This window comes from Mus pahari, chromosome 21 (genome assembly GCF_900095145.1).
Source record: "Mus pahari chromosome 21, PAHARI_EIJ_v1.1, whole genome shotgun sequence".
Lineage (NCBI taxonomy): Eukaryota > Metazoa > Chordata > Mammalia > Rodentia > Muridae > Mus > Mus pahari.
Window position 1 is genome coordinate 4515222 of NC_034610.1, and position 8916 is coordinate 4524137.

The following is an 8916-nucleotide window of genomic DNA, read 5'->3' on the forward strand; positions in this document are numbered from 1 at the left end:
ACAAAAAGAAATCTAATGTCACAGTATGTGGGGGACACAGACAAGAGGAAGCAGGAAAGAAAACTGAGCACATGCTAAGGCTGGTGCCCGGCTCCAAGATGTTGCGGCTTTCTGCCTGTGATAATGAATATAGCATGAACTAGTAGTCTCTGGGATGTGGGATGATGGGTACCAGGGGCCTCTTAGGACTCTATTTATAAAAATCTAATGTGCTCACAATTAATTCAAAGCAAAACTGTGTATGCATTTGGATATATGTGTGTGAATATTTTAGGATCACCTAGGGGTGGTTGATGCTTGTACCAGTTAAAGAAAATTTAGTGATTACAAAGCAGTCGGGGAGAGGTATGTAAGTTACAGAATTTCTCACTCAGCTGACTGCTGTGGGCTTGGGATGGGGAGAAGAGAGGCACCTTGCTAGCTCTCCATTCCCCTGGCTAGAGAACAGAGGATCATTAAGGACGGGCCTTTGTGATCTGAGGAGCATCATCTACTCCCAAACCCAGAATTGGGCGCCTGGGAGGATCCTAGGCTGTTTCCACCCCGTGGGTCATTAAGGCAGCCGTCCATCTCCATACCTAGCTAGGACGCAGTGAGATCCACTTCCACATTGCCACTGGACCCTAGGTTATGACAATTCTTCTTCTCACTCACTAGGCCCCAATGCTCCCCAGTCCACACCAGTGTCTGAGTGTGAAGGTGAGAGGGTACGGGGGGTGGGGGGCATGATAACAAACATCACTACAAGAACTTCTCCCTTCAGTGTGTGTTTCTTCGATGGGCACAATGTTCAGTAGGGTGCTGAGTGTGGGGTGTGTCAGGAGTGTGCCAGACACTATTCCAGCCCTGGTTGGGAGGTGTTTCTCTAAGGAAAGAGATCTACATGGAGGATAAGAACACACCAGGAGGCTGAGAAAGGAGGAGATGCATGTGCCAAGTATGGAATGTGGGTGCCCTGGTGTAGGCCATGGAGGGATTCAGGTTGCTGTAAGGGGTGGTCCCACTATCAGGCTGCCTGTATCATATCAAGGAGGTCAGACTTGAACAAAAACACAGGCAGGTACAGCGAAGGCCTTCAAAATCCAAGGCTAGCCTCAGTGCCAGACAGGAAGAATAGTTAAAGACTTTTAGCCTTTTAGGTGCTGGGGCAGCTACTCTGTCACTTTCAGGGGAGTGACTCGATGGGACATATATACAGCTTGCTGAGTCCAGCTAAGTGAATATCAACTCAATTTCCCTTTGGCTGCACTCCAAAACTTTCTACATCTCTCCAAAGATCACCCAATACAAAGGCAGGGATTTTAAAAAAAAAATCGTAATGAATTGGAACTAAAATTTTTCAAATTTTTATATACTTACAAAAGTATATGATCCAATAAACACTCTGGAAGCCAGGAAAGGTCCCGTTGAAGGCACCTTTTGGCATGAAATGGATCACCCAAAACACACTGTTTTAACAGCCATTTTCAACCTTTGGATTGTGACCCCCTTCAGGCGGTTTCACAGGTCAAATGTCCTGCATATCAGGTATTTGCATTGCAATTAATAACAGTAGCAAAGTTGTAGTTATGATGTTGTAACAAAATGGTTGGGGGGGCCACTAGAGCAGGAAGAACGGTTAAAGGTTGGCAGTGTTGGGAAGGTTGAGAGCTGCTAGCTTAGAATAAGAATGGCTCCTTTATTATCTCTCTCAGTCACAGCAGCGTTGGCTCCGTCAGGCAGTTGTGTTATTTGGGGTCTCGTGTGGTTTGGGGTCTCGTGTGGTTTGGGGTCAGATGGTGGCTACATAGCTTCCTTGCTCATCTGACCGGTGTTGGCCCCAGCTATCCCTGGTCCTTCAGCAGGGACTGTCCACAAGGGCAGACCTGGATGAACACAGTGGGACACAAAGGAAAGGGAAAGGCAAAGCAGAAAGTTGTCAAAGTGGGAAAGGGACTTGGTGGCAGGGGAACTCACAGGCATAGGTAGAGGGTAAGCGGGGTGACAAACGTGACCAGGATGTACTATACACATGCATGAAATTGGGAAAGAACAAGCTAACTTTCTTAATGGCCCCCTTAAAATTCCTCTTCCTCCTGCCCCCTACCGGCTACAGATCAAATCTTTGGAATTCTTGGCCTTACTGGCTTCAAGCACTTTGAAGGTCAAGCTAGGACTCTTACTCCCAACAGAGGAGTCCAGGGTATAAAAAGCTTTTCAAGGTCACAGTCATTACTAGGTAAAGTGACTTAGATATGGATTTTATTAGTGGCTAACTTAAGCGTTCCATTATCTCGAAAATACCTGTAATTGCCTGGTATAGCAGAGCATGTCATTAATCCCAGCACTAGGGGGCAGAGGAAGGCACATCTCTGTGAGTTCCAAGCTAGCATGGTCGATATAATGAGCTCCAGGCTAGCTAGCTAGGGCTATACAATGACACCTTGTCTTGAAAATAAACTCTCTCTCTCTCTCTCTCTCTCTCTCTCTCTCTCTCTCTCTCTCTCTCTGTGTGTGTGTGTGTGTGTGTGTGTGTGTGTGTGTGTGATAACTACTAGGTGTGGCGGAGTTGTTGGCTCTCTGCCAGCAGAAGCCATACTGACGGCAGCATCCTGCAAACCTGTTCTCCACGTTGCACGCACCAGCTGTGCTATGTCATGCGTTATTCTCCAGAGTTTTCTCCTTCCTCTTATTTCCTGCTAATTTGGAGGTCATGGCATGGAAACTCACCCATAGCCATGCCTGTGGAAACCAGCCAAGCCACGATCTGACCCCCAAACCCAGGTTTTAAGGGATTCCCTTTAACCATCACATCGACTTCTTGGGCGGGGGCAGTGATAACGCTGGCCACTGTGCTGTTTGTGATTTGGTTTAATCGTCATCCTGTAACTATGAAGGAAGTACTAACCTTATGATTCACAAGTACCGACTGAGTACGATGAGCTTCTAACAGAGTCAGTAACTTGTCCCAGGTCGCACAGCCAGCGAAACCAGCTAGAGCGGGGATTATTAGCATCAACGTCATGCGTGCCCTTCACTCTCGTGCCTTGCTGCTGCAGACCACTCCAGCCACGTCGCTACCATAGCCGTTTGTGGCGAGACTCAGCCAAGCACTTGTCAAGTACCTACCCTCTTCGTTCAACCCTTGGAAGCCCAGAGGGGCAAACCCAAGCAAAGTACCGAAAGAGAATTCAAGCCAGTGCCCATGGCGTACAATGCTCACTGTAGACCACCAGGGGGCGCATGACCTACTCTAGACTGTAGATGACCGAACTTGACTGGGTGTGTGCCTTTCGATGTTTCGCTCTCAGCTCGCAGGGTATTTTTGGTTGGTTTGATTTGATTTGAGGTTGTGGTTGTTGTTTCTGGTGTTAACAGGAATATAGTCCAACGGGAGCTAAATTCTAGGAGGAGCCATACTACAGACTAATTCTATCCTGTGTCCCCAAATCTATACAGGACATGAAGGTGCACCTGTTAAAATGAATGAAGGGCTCCTCTCTGGGTTCCTTTGTTATCTATCATGTATGCCATCAGGAACGCCCATTTCATAGGCAAAGTCAACAAACAGGCAACTGGTCACCTCACCCAACATCTCTTGGGGGCCTCCCTCTGAGGAGAATTGTTCCTTTTGCAAAGTGGGGAAAATCACGAGGGAAAAAAGTTTAGGCCACACAATGTGGAAAAGTTGTCTCGCCTCAAGGGCTTGGCTTTGCAGAACATTATCCCGAAACCATGTCCTCTGAGGGATCCCAGTTCCTGGAGGTAATTCCTCTGACACACTCTGAATTAAATCCAACCCAGAGAGGTGCTGGCTGAGCTGGGGAAAACTATTGCTACATCAAAGAACAACTTTCCCCCCTTTCTTTCAGGTCATTTACAAACTTTATCCTCAGCCACCCATGGTTTGGAAATGTTACACTTTCTGAAATACCGATGAGAAATTTTTAAAACAAAAGTATATAACCACAGTGGCTGACAGAGGGCGCCAATTACACATTTTTTTTTCCTGCAGCCCAGGCTACTGGAAACTCCAGGTTACAAATCGGTTGCATTTGCCTACAAAGCTCATGAAGTCATCAAAGTGGATGGAACTAGAAAATATCATTCTGAATGAGGTAACCCAGACCCAAAAGGACATACATGGTATGTACTCACTGATAAGTGGATATTAGCCCTGAAGTTGCTTACCCAAGATACAACTCACAGACCATATGAAGCTTACAAGAAAGAAGGCCCAGGTCGGGCATGGTGGCGCACGCCTTTAATCCCAGCACTCGTGAGCCAGAGGCGGGTGGATCTCTGAGTTCAAGGCCAGCCTGGTCTACAGAGTGAGTTCCAGGACAGCCAGGGCTACACTGAGAAACCCTGTCTCATAAAACCAAAAGAAAGAAAGAAAGAAAGAAAGAAAGAAAGAAAGAAAGAAAGAAAGAAAGAAAGAGAAAGAAAGCCCAAGTGTGGATGCTTCAACCCCACTTAGAAGGGAAAACAAAATAATCACAGGTGGCAGAGGGAGAGAGGGATTTGAGTGGGAGAGGGGAAGGAGAGGAAAAAAGGGGGGGCAGGATCAGGTATAGGAAGAGACAGGAGAGAAGAAGTCCAGAGGACCAGGGGAATGAATAGAAGTAGTAGCAGTAGGGGATAGGGAACTTGGAGAACCACTAGAAAGTCCCAGATGCCAGGGATATGCGAAGGTCCCAGGACCCAATGGAGATGACATTAGCCAAAATGCCCAACAGCGGGAGATAGAGCCTGAAGAGACCACCGCCGGTAGATAGGCATGGCTCCCAGTAGAGGGAGGGGGCTACCCACCCATCTAAAAATTTTAACCCAGAATTGTCCATGTCTAAAGGAAATGCAGGGACAAAAAAAATGGAGCAGAGGCTAAAGAAAAGGCCATCCAGAGACTGCCCCATCTTGGGATCTATCCCATCCACAGACACCACACTGTTGCTGATGGCAAGATGTGCTAGTAGACAGGAGCCTGGTATGGCTGTCCTCTGAGAGGCTCTGCCAGCACCTAAGGCAGATGCAGATACTCACAGCCAACCATTGGTCTGAGCCTGGGGAGCCCAATGGAAGAGTTAGGGGGAGGAAGGAATGAGCAACCCTACAAGGACAACAACAGTGTCAATTATCTGGACCTCTCAGAGCTCCCCGAGACTAAACCACCAACCAAAGGGTATGCATGGGCTGCTCCCACGGAGCGGAGGACTATCTAACCTCATCTGGCATCCGTGGGAAGGGAGGCACTCGGTCCTGTTGATGCCCTAGAGAAGGGGGGTGCTAGAGGAGTAAGGCAGGAGTGGGTAGGTGGGGGAGCAGCCTCTTAGAGACAAAGGGAGAGGCAATGGGATGGGGCTTGTGAAAGGGAGGCTGGGAAGGGTGATAATATTTGAAATGCAATCAAATAAAATGATTAATAAATTTTAAAAAAAGAATGTACTATTTAAAAAAAATCAGTTGCATTAACCATGCCTCAGTGACTTCAAGTAGCAGATAGGTCCATGTCCTTCTAAAACTGCAAAACTTGGGTTAATACCAGCTGGAAACCCAGTCTAAAGGCCCTGGATGAGAGCTGGTGCAAGCACACGACCAGTTCTGGTATTTACGAGAGAAGCCGCTGGCCACAGCTGCAGCTGTCTGCATTCCTGCAGTATCTGGGCTTTACAGGCAGGTGGTCCTTCCTCCTTCCCTCCCCTCCCTCCCACAGTTCTCCACAGGGCAGCCAGTGTCCCCACCTTTCAGGGCAAGTAGGAGCAGGACAGTCACCCGCTCTACCACAGGGTTGGGTGTTCTCGTCCCCAGTGCTGAGGGAGCTCATCCTAACCGAAGCCCGGAGCTGGACCCCAGCAGGCACTGCCTACAGTCTGCTAGAAATGAGAGTCAGTCCGTTGATGAGAAAGCTTGGTACTCGAAATCCTTGAAATAATGACAAGTCTAGGAGAAAAAGGTTTGGAGAAGAACTTCGTGCTTGGGTCCTTCAGGATTAGGTCTAATGGTGAGATAAAGGGTGGGTTAAGAAGAGAGGGGAAAATCAAAGCAAGAACATGAGGAAGAGGAAGCCAGTATAGTGGGCTATGCTGCCTCTGCCTACGTAGTCTTCCTGGTAAGCTTCCTCTTGCAGCTTCTGCCTCAGGCTGTGGATGCGTTCTTAGCATCCCAAGTCTGATGTCAAAGACAATAGATGCTGTTCTGCCTAGCTTTAACTGTTACCTTGACGGAGCATCACCTAAGAAGGGTGTCTCAATTGAGGGGTTGCCCAAGCAGGTATGTCAGCAGGGAATTGCCCTGATTGTTAATTGAGATGGAGGGCCCAGCGCACTGTGGGTAGCACCATTCTTTGGGCAAATGGTCCCACGAGCAAACCACCAAAGGACATCCTCCAAAACTCCCACTGTATTTTCTTGGCTGTGAGTTCCCCGGTTAGAGATAAGATAGCAAGGAGGGCCGTCTTCCAGTTCCTGCTTGCATCCTTGTCCCAGCTTCCTTCAGTGATGATCTGTGACCCGGAAGTGTAAATGACCTGGAAGTGTAAGCCAAATAAAACCCCTCCTCCCCGAAGTCGCTTTTGACCCAAGTGTTTTATTACAGCAAAAGAACAAAACCAAAACAGAAAGCTCGCCATAAACCTGGGCGTTGGTTGGCTCTGTCTGAAGCAGGTTATACAGACCATGGGTGAGAGACAGGAGGATTCACTCAGAGGAAAGGCATGCATGTGCCTGTATGAAGCCTAATGCTTCGCTCTAGCAAACCTTTGGAGATCGAGGTAGTGACCTTAATGTTTTGTATCATAGATTTTATTTGCTTGCTCTAGAGTTTGGCCACCTTAAATCTCTCTTTTCTATTTAAAAAAAAAAAAAGAAAAAGAAAAAGAAAACTTTACTGCTAAGATTAGCTTCACACTTTCCCTCCACTATTTTTTTTTAAAGACAGGGTTTCTCTGTGTAGCCCTGGCTGTCCTGGAACTCACTTTGTAGACCAGGCTGGCCTCGAACTCAGAAATCCGCCTGCCTCTGCCTCCCGAGTGCTGGGATTAAAGGCGTGCGCCACCACGCCCAGCTCCCTCCACTACTCTTTAAGCTTCAGTGACTAATAATCAGTACTCCCACTGGTATGCCTAATAACCACAAACATTATTTTGAAATTGTATGTGTGTGGATATGCATGTTAACATCTGTGCCTGAGGCCAGAAGAGGGTGTCAGATCCCCTGGATCTGGAGGTATAAGTGGCCGTGGGCTCCTGTACATGAATACTGGGAACCAAACATGGGTCCTCTGTAAGAGCAGCTTGCAAAATTATTTTTTCTTACATATGAGTGCGGAGTATTATATTTTGTACTGTATGTTGTTGCATCTCACTAATAATAATTGTAAAAGTTTTTTTAAAAGTACGTATTTTACACATATTTAATCATGTAACATAATGACTACTACAGATGGATAGCTTAGCGTCTCCATCATCTCACACAGTTGCCCATTTTTCTTACCTATGGTAAGGGCAGTCAGAATCCGCTCTTTTAGCAAGAGTCCCATCTGACCCCTTAACGATCCGCCATTCTACTGCAGGATATTAGGTCCTCCCACCTACCCAAGATGCCCTTTAACTGAAGACCCGTGAAATAGCCCGCCAAGAGAAAAGCCCAGTGAAATCCGGTCAAGCAACAAGTTTCTCTTATCAGTAGACATTCTAAAAGCTGAGGAAACTTCACCCCTGAGGGAAAGGGACAAGGCAGTGTCTATCTTCCTCCAGCCCTTCCCCGGCCTTTCAAAGATCTCTGTGACAAACCAAACTGTGTTTCCTCAAAGTCGTCCTAAGGAACCAAGGCGTTTTATGGGCTTTCTCACGGTGCATGGATGAGGGCATCACTGACAGAAACACGGGGGACTCTGGCAGCCGTACTAGAAAGTCTGTACCCATCAAGGTCAATGGCTTCCGCACAGCAGTCCCTTTCCCCTGGCCTTCCCAACCTGCATACTTTAGGCCCTCCCTCCTCCCAAAGCCCCCGAGGCTATGTGCAATGAGTGTAGAACTGCATAAAACTGGTTGGGAAGGACAGCTGGGTGTTCAGGTAAGGGTCTTGTGACGACCGTTCTTCCACCCCCTCTTTCTGTGAGGGGACATTTCTGTCAGCCGGCCCAGCTGGGGTGATATTCCACAGACAGAAGCAGTTAAACTCCAGAAGATTGGTGTTTGGCTTGGAGGATAATCCGTAGAGCGCGTGCTGTGCACTGACACACAGGGGAAGGCCTGATCCACACGGGAAGCGCCCTTTGGTCCAGATCACTGGTGAGTTGTTACCGTCTTTCTTACTACAGTGGAGGGCAAGTATGCCCCATCTGGTGTAGCTGAGGGGAAATCCATTGCCATCATTACAGACCATGGCAGCAGCTACAGTTTTTCCCGCCAGGGCATTTACCACTCCCCCCCCCCCCCAGATGGCAGCTCTTCAATGTCTGCTGAGCCCCCAGGTCCTAACTCTTACCTCAGAACAAGCAGAGCCCAAAGCTTCAGGCCTTCCCCTGTCCTTCATCAGTGAAGGTGAGAACACAAGACTCTGGAGAAGGTTCTGCACTCTGGATTCGGTCCAGGGGACCAAGGAGACCACTTGGCCAGAGCACCCTGTTGTTGTTAACTACACAGAGTTGTTCATTTTCTGTTATTAGTTCAGCTTTCATGGTTAAGAACCACCCTGACGTCAGCTTCCCACCCTCACCTATGAGACAAACCACAGAGTCAATTAAACTATATTCATTTAAGATGCTAATCCCATAGGGGGGAAGTAACAACACACTTACCAGCATTCTCCCAACCTAGGATTCCATGGAGGCTTGGATGCTCTCAAACTTGGCGTTCTTCTGTCTGGACCCTTCTGAGCGGGATTTCTGGCGTGCACTACCACAGCTGCTTTGGCTACAGGGTTTTCATTTCTCTCT